Raw genomic sequence first — 9,852 nt, 5'->3', positions numbered from 1 at the left:
TGGCAAGTTATCTAGCAGATATCTTGGGGCACTGCAGTGCCGGATCTAGTGTGGTAAAAGAAAGTCATTTAATATAATTTTACAACAACAAAGTGTAGTAGTAATGTGCCCTAAATTACTGTTTCAGATGCCAAGAACCAGCCTCAGCTTGGAGAGGAGGTGTGTCTGAGCAGCAAAACAAACAAACACCCACCCCTCTCGGTCAAATGGCGGTAGATGGTACAAGCTGAGGGCCTGTGTTCTGCTCAAGACAGCTTCCCAGACATCCCTCTGATGTCTAACAAGAAAGGGAGCTCTCTCTTACTAGAAAAATAATCCTAAAAACTCTCCATAGCTCATCTCTTGGAGACCAAAATCCCACAAATCAATTCAGCCATTTACCCCAGGTTCCCTTCTGATTATCCCAAGAGTCGGCATTCCAGGACCCCAGCCCCTTGATTCTTAGGGACAGCTAGCGCATTTTTTTAACACTGCAAATGAATTCAGAGATCTGCCTGTCTCAGATAATAAACTTAACTAGACGGGACCCTGTCCTGAGGTTACCATTCTGACCAAGCCTGAATGAAAATTAGATTTGTCCCAGGCTGACCTTGAACTCAGGAATCTACCTGCCTTTGTATCCTTCTGATAAGCTGGCTCATAGTGCAGCTGCCTCTGTTCTTTTAGGTCTGTGAAACCCTTAATATAATTCATATTGCATCCTTATAATTTGCTTGGTTGAAAAATATTTTTGAACACATGTTTTCAGAGTTCTTTCCCACAGCCTTAAGGGCTGTCCTGAAGGCCACAGTGTTTACCATTTTTGCTAAGGATACACTCTTGCCTCCTGGACTTGTGCCATCTCTGATTATCGTGGAGTCATTGACCTTAAGGGGGAGCATTCCCTGAAGGAGGAACATGAAAATATATACAGTCGTGGAGGCCCACTCCAGGGGCGGGACCTTGCATGGCCAAGCTGGACTCAGCATTCAAAGAACAAAGGTATTAAGATGCTTCTTGAGATAGGAAAAAGAATGATGTTTTGGAGAGTAGACAACTGAACTTTCAGAACACCCTTTGGGTGCAGAGAGAGCAAACACACCCCATTAATGGTCTGACTTAGGGAGCAAGTAAATTACTAGCCGAAATTCTCACTAGCACTGCTCTCCAAAGCATTTTTGTAATGATGTGTCTGTCCTTGCTACCTGTGTTCAGCATCTAATCTGTCTCCCTCCTCTTCTAACGCTCATGTCTGCACTCTGATCCACTTCCCAGCATTGAGGGTATGTGTAGTTCTCGTTCCTCTCTCTTGTTCTTCTGTGGCAGTGGGGTATTCCCTGTTTTCCTCTTATGCTGTTTTGGTCTCAAATTGTTCACAGGAGCCACTTAACCCCAAACTTCTTTTTCTCGAGTAAACACCTCGCTAGAACTCCACCACCCCGCCCTTTACTATGGATTCTCCATTTTCCTTTCTGGAGGAACTTTTGGTGGAGACAGTAGGGAGAGGTAGGTGGATCTGGCCAATTGCCGCTGTCATACATTTTCTTTGCACTCACTGAGTGGGCCTAGGGAGTTTTTCCATCAACTTCTAGTTCACAAGTACCATTGTTTCTTCATTTCCCTTTCCAGCTGTCTCCTCCCTAGGTCCCTTTCTTTGCTTAATTTTATTCACTACTCGAGCTTTACTAGCCCAGGCTAGCCTTGAGCTCCCAATGACCTTGAACTTCAGTTCTGCTAGTTCACAGACCTGCAACCTCACGCACGCTGTGTGCAGTCCTGCGGCCTGAACTCGGGGTTTCTTGCCCACTACCCGGGCTCTGGTTTTCCACTGATTTTTGTGCCATTGGTGTGTTGATTCCCGAGGCCACTTGACCTTCCTTCTCCAGTGCCTGACCCAATTCTGGATGCCCGTTGGTGTCTCTCCGATCTGGGGAGCGCACCCGGTTCTCCTTGGGAGCGTTGGGGTTCAGGGTCGCCTCGGAGGCCCGGCTCTAAAGCGGCTAGGACCCTCCTCCTGTCCCCGCGGAGAGCTGGGGGCGGGGAGCGGCGGCCGGGTGAACCCGGGTGTAACAGGTGCGGTGGCCGCAGCTGCGCGGGGGAGAGCGGCTGGGGTTGTCGTAGGCTAGTCCTCGCTGGACCAATGCGGGCCGCGGTTGTTCGTCGCCTGGCAACCAGCGGAGCCAATGGGCGGCGCCAGCGCAGGGCGGGGTGGGATGGGCGCCAGCCGAGGAAAGCGGCGAGAGGCGGGCCGGGCGGACCGGGCGGGCTGGAGGCTGCGCGGAACCGCTGCGTGCCGCCGCGGGTGCGGGCCCGCGGGCTGCGGGAGGCGTGAGCCGCTCCCGGTGCCGTGACGGTGAGCGGCGGGATTGTGACGCGCAGCCAGGGAGGGCGCCGGGCTGGACGTGGGCGCAGGCACCCGGGCGGGCACTGGGCGGGCTCGTCGCGGCCGTTGCAGCGGTTGGAGAGCGTTGCTGCCAGCCGCCTGCAGCGGGAAGTGTGAGGTAGGTGCTGGGGACCCCGCGCCCTTGCGGGATTCGGCGCGGGCATGCGCGGGGTCCCTTCGGCCCGCGTGGGCTCGGCGATCCCTCAGAGGCTGCCGTAGGACTTAGCGAGTGAGGTCCGCGGTAGGTGGGTGCTTCATCGTGGTCCAGCCCCACGTTTAGGGGGAAGAGCTTACATCATCGCAGGGGTAGACTTGCTGGAGAAATTATTTGGCCTCGATTTTTCCAGTGGTGCACAGTGAGTGAATGGTGAGCTCTGTCTGGTCAGCACGTAATTTCTCCTAGTGCAGGTCGCTGGGTTATGCAAGTCACCTGGGCCCAGGAAATAAAACTTGCCGAATAATTCCCCATCAGCACCAGTAGAGGAATCTTTTCATTAACCCCCACAGTGTATCAGATCCATAACCGGCAACGCTGATGCAGTTGTGAGAACTGGGAGTTCCTTCTAGACTGTATGAAAGGTGGAGTCCAATGATGAGAGCCTCCTGGATTTGAGGTTTGCTTCCATTCGGAATAGAGTCCAGGCCTGGAGTCAGCTGGAAATAGTGCTGCCGTGGAGCCCGCAATCCGTGGAAGGGAATCTTTCTAGTCCATAATTTGATCTCGAACGGAAAGGTCCGTATATGACGTGACACACATTTACGAGGCTGGATAAAATTCGAAATGGTCGCTCCAGCCAGCAAAACTTAATCCATCCAATCTCCTTACTCCCCAAGAGCTTGTGGGCCCAGGAAGCGTAGAGTGTTTATTCAAACTAAACAAGGCAAGCTGCCATCCCTGTCGACACTTCGTCCTGCCTGGTGTGCATGAAAGTTCCTCATACAAAAAACGATTCTCTGAGAGGAGGATTAGGAATGGATAGAATTCAAACCAGGGCGTTTTTCTGGTGACTGCTGGGGCCCCTACAGTCATTTTACACCCTTCCTTTCCTTCTTGTTCTCCAGCTGTACAGGGAAGATAATAGGCCCAGGGATTAAGTAACCAGGCTGAAGCAGCTTGGAGATAACTGCAGAAGCTGGGTCACTCCAGGATGAAACGTGAAGCTCTCTCCATGACACATTGAGCCTTGTGACAAGACCTGTTAAGTCCATAGCATCCTCGACTTGCTCAGGCAGGTGTACAGGACATGGAAAAGTTAACTGTTCCTGCTGTCCCTGAGACCTCAAACCCAGCCCAGTCAAATTAATGTACTTGGGCTCTCTTAAAAGTGGGCAAACCAGCTTGTTGGCCCAAACCGGTTAGGATATAGTGAATGTGCCCTCAGTCAGCATTCAGCTAGAGGGGGTGGCTGGAGGGAGGGGAGGAGGGCAAGGAGGGAGGTAGAGGGAGGGAGGGAGGGAGGGAGGAGAGAGAGAGAGAGAGAGAGAGAGAGAGAGAGAGAGAGAGAGAGAGAGAGAGCGCGCAAGCAAGCAAGCTTGCCTAGAACTGTGGCTGCCCCAACCTTTTACTCCAGCTACCAGGAGACTGAGGCGAGGACAGCTTGAGCCTAGGAGTTCCAGCCCTAGTAGAACAACACACACATCCTACTTAAAAACAAGCTCCCTCTCATTCTGAGTGCCCTCACACAGTCCCTGGGGAACCAGACCAGGGCCATGCACATGCAAGGCAAGTGCTCTGTTGCTGAAACCCAGTGTGCCTTTATTTGGAGGCAAGGTTGCCTTGTTACTAGCTTGCCCAAGCAGTCTTTGAACTCCTGCCTCAGCCTCCCCGTAGCTGGACTTATAGCCCCGTGTTTCTAGGCTCAGTTTCAAGAGCGAATTTTAGTGATAGCTTCTTGTATCTTTTACACTAGCTGTGAACTTACCTTGCTGGCTTACCCAGTTGTTCATAACAAGAGGCTGTGTGAGTGTTCTGCGTCTTTAATTATGGTTAGGTGCTTATGAGCATACAGCTCACTTAGACTCATGAGCTTCTAGGATGAGACAGTACACCATCCGTTATTAGTAATGGGAAAACCTAGATTTATACGGTTTGATGCTGGTCCAGTATTGTGTGTAGTGTAGGAGCGATTCACTGTATGTTAATAAATTTATTCTTTCAGTAAACATTTATTATCAGACACTCAGCTGCCAACTGCCAGGCCTAAGGATAAAAAGATATGTTGCTCTGAATATTTGTTCTGGGGGGTGGGGTGGGTTGGTGTTGTGTGGAGAAGGGGAGAATGCAAGTGTGGGAGGGCCTTATCGAAGAAGGCCTCTCAGCTGTGTCCTGACAGGCGCTCACCAACTGGTGCGAGCAGCCAAGCAGGTGCCGGTTACAGGTGGCTGGTGTCCTTGTGGCTGCTGCGTTATTGACAGCATTAATAACAGTGCTGTGACCCTGACCAATAAGGAATATCCACACGGTTGTGTTGGGGATTCTATTGCTTCTGATGTAGAGTGTGTCTGCCCACGTTAATAATTTACACAGTCTGTGGGCTCTGGACCTTGATGGTCTAGATAAGACCTGAACGCTTTCCCCAGGCTTAACTGAAGCTGGCAGGAGCCTTAACAGTGCAGCAGTGGCTGCTCAAGCGGGTCCTCTGTGCCAGGACTGGAGAGCCAAAGGTGATGAAGATGCTGCCATGGAGTCCAGTCCAGGCCCAGGGCGGGCCCTGAGGGATGGGAGGTCCAACAATCTGGGGCGGAAGCAGTGTGGGAGTCAGAGAGGAGACTCGGATCAATAGCAAGTCTTAATGGAAACTGAAGAGACTGACTACAGTCCTGAGGTTGTGCGGCTGCATGCTTCTCCTTCCTCAGTCTCCCTAGTCAGATACTCCATTCACCACCACTGGACTTGTCCTGTTTGTAATGGAGGAGGGATGCGAATACTATGACCTACTTCCTGATGTATCAGTTGTGCTGGCTACACACATGTGCCCTGGTAATACACAGAAATAGTGAGCATTTGGAGCACCCGCTATCTATGTGATATGGATTAGTCAGGCCTACTCAGGCACTCTGGAGGCCAGAAAGAAGGATTCCAAGTTTAAGGCCATCCTAGGCTACTTGGAAATTCTGTCTCAAAAGCAAAGCAAAAAACTATAAACAAGCTGATAAAAAGCTCTGATTGAGGGAACAGGTCTCAGGCAGGATAAAGGCCATTGGCTCATCTGTGTGCCTGTGTACCTGGAATGTGACAAAATCAGAAGTACTAAAAATAGGACATTTGGGTGAAGCCCTTGAGTTTTGTTTGTTTTATGTACCTATTCGTGGGTGAATTTTGCGGATGATAATTTCCTCACAGGGTCAGGTTGGCTGTGTCTGCCCTCAGCTGTGATCTCCATTGAACACCTCTGTAAGCCTCCCTGTGTGCTCCGCCCTCACCTTGTCTCTACACTAACCGTGTCCTTCTGCCCAGCTGCTTTATAGAATAGCCCTCTCTGTCAGATTAGAATTAAAGGGGGTGACAAGATCGTAGATGTGGTCAGCGAGGAGCCATGCTGTTCTAGAAGGAAGGGACAGCTTCACAGCCTTCCACCATTCACTCCCAGTGCCTGCTGGGTCCAGAGGGGCGGGGCCTGAGGTCCTGGAGCACTGCCGCTCCCGTTCTCCTCCTTCCAGGTCTGTAGCTGTACATAAACTGTCTCTCCGTCAGTGGAGTAGGGCTGGACCCACCCATTGCTTTCCTACGGCCACCTAAGGAGAAAAGGACGCAGCCAGTGAGCTACATGTGGCCTGTGTGGATGCTGCAGTGGTCACTCTCTCCCTTGCTAGCTTTACATATCAGATGGTACATGCGTTCTTAATTCTCACCCCACTGATTTTTTGCCAGTCTGTGGAGAGCTTCATAGATCTCATAGCCAGAGTGACTGGTCTTTATACTTTAAGGGAAGACATAGCACAATGAATCCCAGGACTCTGGGTCATTGTGCCCCAAGGCTAGGACTGGAAAGAATTTAAAATATTTTTTAAAGCGTGATTAACTGTATTGAAGGTTTATAAAGGATTTTAACTACAAATAATTAGCTAGTTCGTATTCCTTGGTCACCACACATTCTGTGTGTTTATATGTATGCTCTATGTGTGCATGTATGTTTATATGTGGGTCGCATGGGCATGGGGAGTCACATACACATGTATGTATAAAGGTAAGAGGACAACCTCGTGTGTGAGTCCTTAGGAGCCTTCCTCCTTTTGTTTGAGACAGAGTCCTTTACTGGCCTGGGACTTTGCCACATATTGATGGAAAGAACTAAGGACAGATTACAGATGTCAACTACACACGTATCTATAGCTACAAACCTGGAGGGAAAACCCACAGTATTCCAAAGATCCTTACGTACATCCCGGCTCACTCTTAACTCAGAATACTGGGAGTAAAGGACGGGAACTCTCTCACCTGCCTTAACGCTATCAGATGCATGGCTAATGGTAGGGCACTTGTGACTCCCTGGTTTGCCTGTCTGTGCCTCCAGTCTTCCAGCACCTGGCTTTCCTGTGGGTCCCTGGGATCCAAACTCAGATCCTTAGGCTTGGGAGACAGCAGTTTACTGACTGGGTCCTTTTCTCAGCTCTCATCACAGTCTGTTGTGACCTTGTTTTTAATAATAAAACATGTAACACAAAGGGCCTTTGACAGTAACCTCTATATAACTTCTCTGTCCCCTTTCTGTAGGCAGTGATTACTGAATCCTGCATTCTTGTGTCGTTCATAACACAGATTTATCACATTTGTTTTCTATATGTGCAGAAAGACCAAGTGTAGATAGCTGTAGATAAGCTGTCTCATAGCAGATTTCCTTCAAGCTTAACGTTTCTAAAGTAAGTTCTATTTAATTATGTCCTGTCTCTTGGAAGGAGCCTTCTGTTGTGTGTCCCTCATGATCCTTCTGTGGTATGTCATAGGCTTCCTATGGCTGCATAGCTGCTCATCTTGGGACTAGGTCCTCCTGTTCCCAGCGAGTGCTTGGGTTGTTGCAGGGTTAGGCCCTGAGCTCCTGTCCTGCTGCTGTGAAGGGCTCTGCTGCTTCCACACCCACCTCCCGGAGTCCGTGTGCACCACAGTGTCTCCTGGTGCAGCCGCACTTGGTTGTGAGGCCTGCACGTTAGTGCACAATGCTCAGTTACTTACGTTAGACAGAAAGTCATGTCTTCAGGATTTTATCATAATTTGCATTCCACACTATTTTATTCAGCCTTTGCCCAGTTGGGAGATATTATTAGAATCCTGCCTTTGGTGGAGTTCACAGAGGAAGAGATTGCTCTGCGGGGCCAGATGGCCAAGAGAGTAGCTATGTGGCTGGGGCTGGGATCCTGGCTCCGCCAGCTCTCTGCCCCTCATTAGCCCGGTGACCCTGTCTGCATTACTGTTACATCTGCCTTAATCGTCTCTCCCGTGGAAGGTAGTCCACTGTACACAGGGATGTGGTGAGGTGGACTTGGGATCTGGGAAGCATTTAGACCAGCGTCCTGCACTCTGCTGATACTTGGCGTGTTCTGCACCTGAGGTCTAGTTACGTACCTGCATCCGCCTTAGCAGATCAATATTGCAGCCCTATCATGTAGGCAAGGAGATCAGCTTGGAGAGATGGTTTGTGGGAAGTGACTTAGGCAGAATAGGATCCCAGACCTGTGACCAGGCAAAGAGACCCCCTTTGTTTATACTGCATTCCCTAACAGAAAATCTTCCTGAAAGCCCTAAACACAACATGAAGGCAAATTAATAAGGTGATGAGGCGATGAGAGTTTTTAGTGTGGCCCTTCTTGCATGGAGTAGTGTTCTTTAGCTGTGGCTGTTTAAGTGTTCCATCACCACACTGCAGTTCTGCTGAAGCCTTACGTCTGTGGGAAATATCCCTTGTACTACGCCAGAAAGGTGGAATGACTTGGATTTTAAGTTTGTAAAACTGAGGTTGAATTTAGTGTGTTTCTACTTGTAGGTGACAGAGCGTGATATAATTACAAGCTATAGTCTCCTCTAGACTGAAATTATAATTAAAGATGTTACTCATATTTTAAGTAAGTAAATTTCATTTTTGAGAGGTTAGTGACACAAATCATGCTGATAGCTGGATCTTCAGTTCTCTGACTGAATTTAGAAGATTACTAATGTTGAAGGATTTCATTTTAACAATTTTATTTTCGTATTCCAACAATCTGGTAACTCAGCTTGGTGATATTTTAGCAGAAATGTTAGTGAACTATCTGAGAATCTCGTGCAGTATTTGAAGGCCGTCTGGCACCATGGCACGGTGTTCCTGTGCAAGGAGAAGCTGCTGCTACTTCCTGACTTGGCGGGCGTTAGCTGTAGAATTCTGACGCAGGCGCGGTGTACTGTCCTAAGCTTGTCTTGCAAGTCAACTTGGGAAGAGCACTTGCTGTGTAAAGAGGCCCTTGTCCTGAAGGTGGGACACTGGCGTGCTCCTTTCCCTGGTGTCATCGTCGATAGAGGGCAGACCTAGGGTGACCAGGACAGGAGACATGGGCATTGGAGAGCGAGCACAGACTGGGCGTGGGCATCTTTCTTGTTGCTGCTTGCTGACACACACATTTGCCAGGATGGACACCCTGACTTGGAGTTTTCACTGATGAGTGTGGGTCATTTATGGGTGAACAGAAATGTTAAACGTGCACTTACCTGCAAAAGATAGGACAGGTAAGAGCATGAGAGGTGAAAGACACGGTTGGTGGCCGGAACAACAGAGCTGTGTGGGCTTTGGGTCCTTGAGTAAAGATGCGCTGTGTCCTGCTCTATGCGAGGGACTTGGCTACAGAGACTAGGACATTCCCTACTTCTCCTGAAGCCTATGTATGAACCATTTAGCATCACACACAGAACAATAAATAGAATAGTGGGTTCCATTCCTCATAAGCCAGGCGTCAGCAACCGTGGGGCCTGGAACCACTTCTAGCTCCACTTCACAGGATGCATAGAAAGGAGTGTTGCGGAGACTCGGAAATGGCGTCTTCTTTTTACAACGTATAACATGTGTTCCTGAGTGACAGATCATCTCAGCCTAGTACAGCCTCGTACCTGTCTCAACCTCACAACAAGCACGTCCTACCTCACAGCTTCCGTGCATCAAGGGTCTTGGCAGAGCTTAGCTGAAGGCCTGTGACTCAGGCCTTATCAGGGCCATCATCCTTGCCTGAGCCAGGGCTTAGGCAAAATCTGCTTCCAGCTTGTTCTGACTCTTGGCAGGCCTGGTGACCTTTTGGTCACAGGTGTCAGTTCCTTGTCATGGTGCTCTCAGGGGTGCTCACAGCAGGATGGCTTGCTCTGTCCAGAAAGAACCTGACAGACAGTGAAGGGAAAACTCAAATGGAGCAGCACAGTCATAGCCTGATCTTCAGAGTTAAGCCATGTCATGTTGCCTATACTGTTAGAAGCCCATACCCATAGCAGAGTGACCCAAGGCTATCCCAGCAGGAGCAGGACTAAGGGGGTTCCT

At 49.7% G+C, this 9,852-nt stretch overlaps 1 protein-coding gene across 3 annotated transcripts in view; it reads left to right on the top strand.

Annotated features, from left to right (window-relative positions):
- Positions 1-2,210: 2,210 nt before the first annotated feature.
- Positions 2,211-9,852, top strand: part of Ssx2ip (SSX family member 2 interacting protein) — a 31,786-nt gene continuing 24,144 nt past the window's right edge. Inside the window, exon 1 of one of the 3 annotated variants that reach the window (XM_032897207.1) lies at positions 2,211-2,332. The gene's annotated coding sequence lies outside the window, so the exon portion shown is untranslated. Of the gene's footprint in view, positions 2,333-2,355; positions 2,481-2,544; positions 3,592-9,852 lie in introns of those variants that run through there. The other 2 variants (XM_032897206.1, XM_032897208.1) reach the window with 2 other exon arrangements.

The sequence above is a fragment of the Rattus rattus genome, chromosome 3 (genome assembly GCF_011064425.1).
Source record: "Rattus rattus isolate New Zealand chromosome 3, Rrattus_CSIRO_v1, whole genome shotgun sequence".
NCBI classification, from domain to species: domain Eukaryota; kingdom Metazoa; phylum Chordata; class Mammalia; order Rodentia; family Muridae; genus Rattus; species Rattus rattus.
Note: the sequence above shows the minus strand (reverse complement) of the source record. Positions and strands in the feature narration are given on the sequence as shown.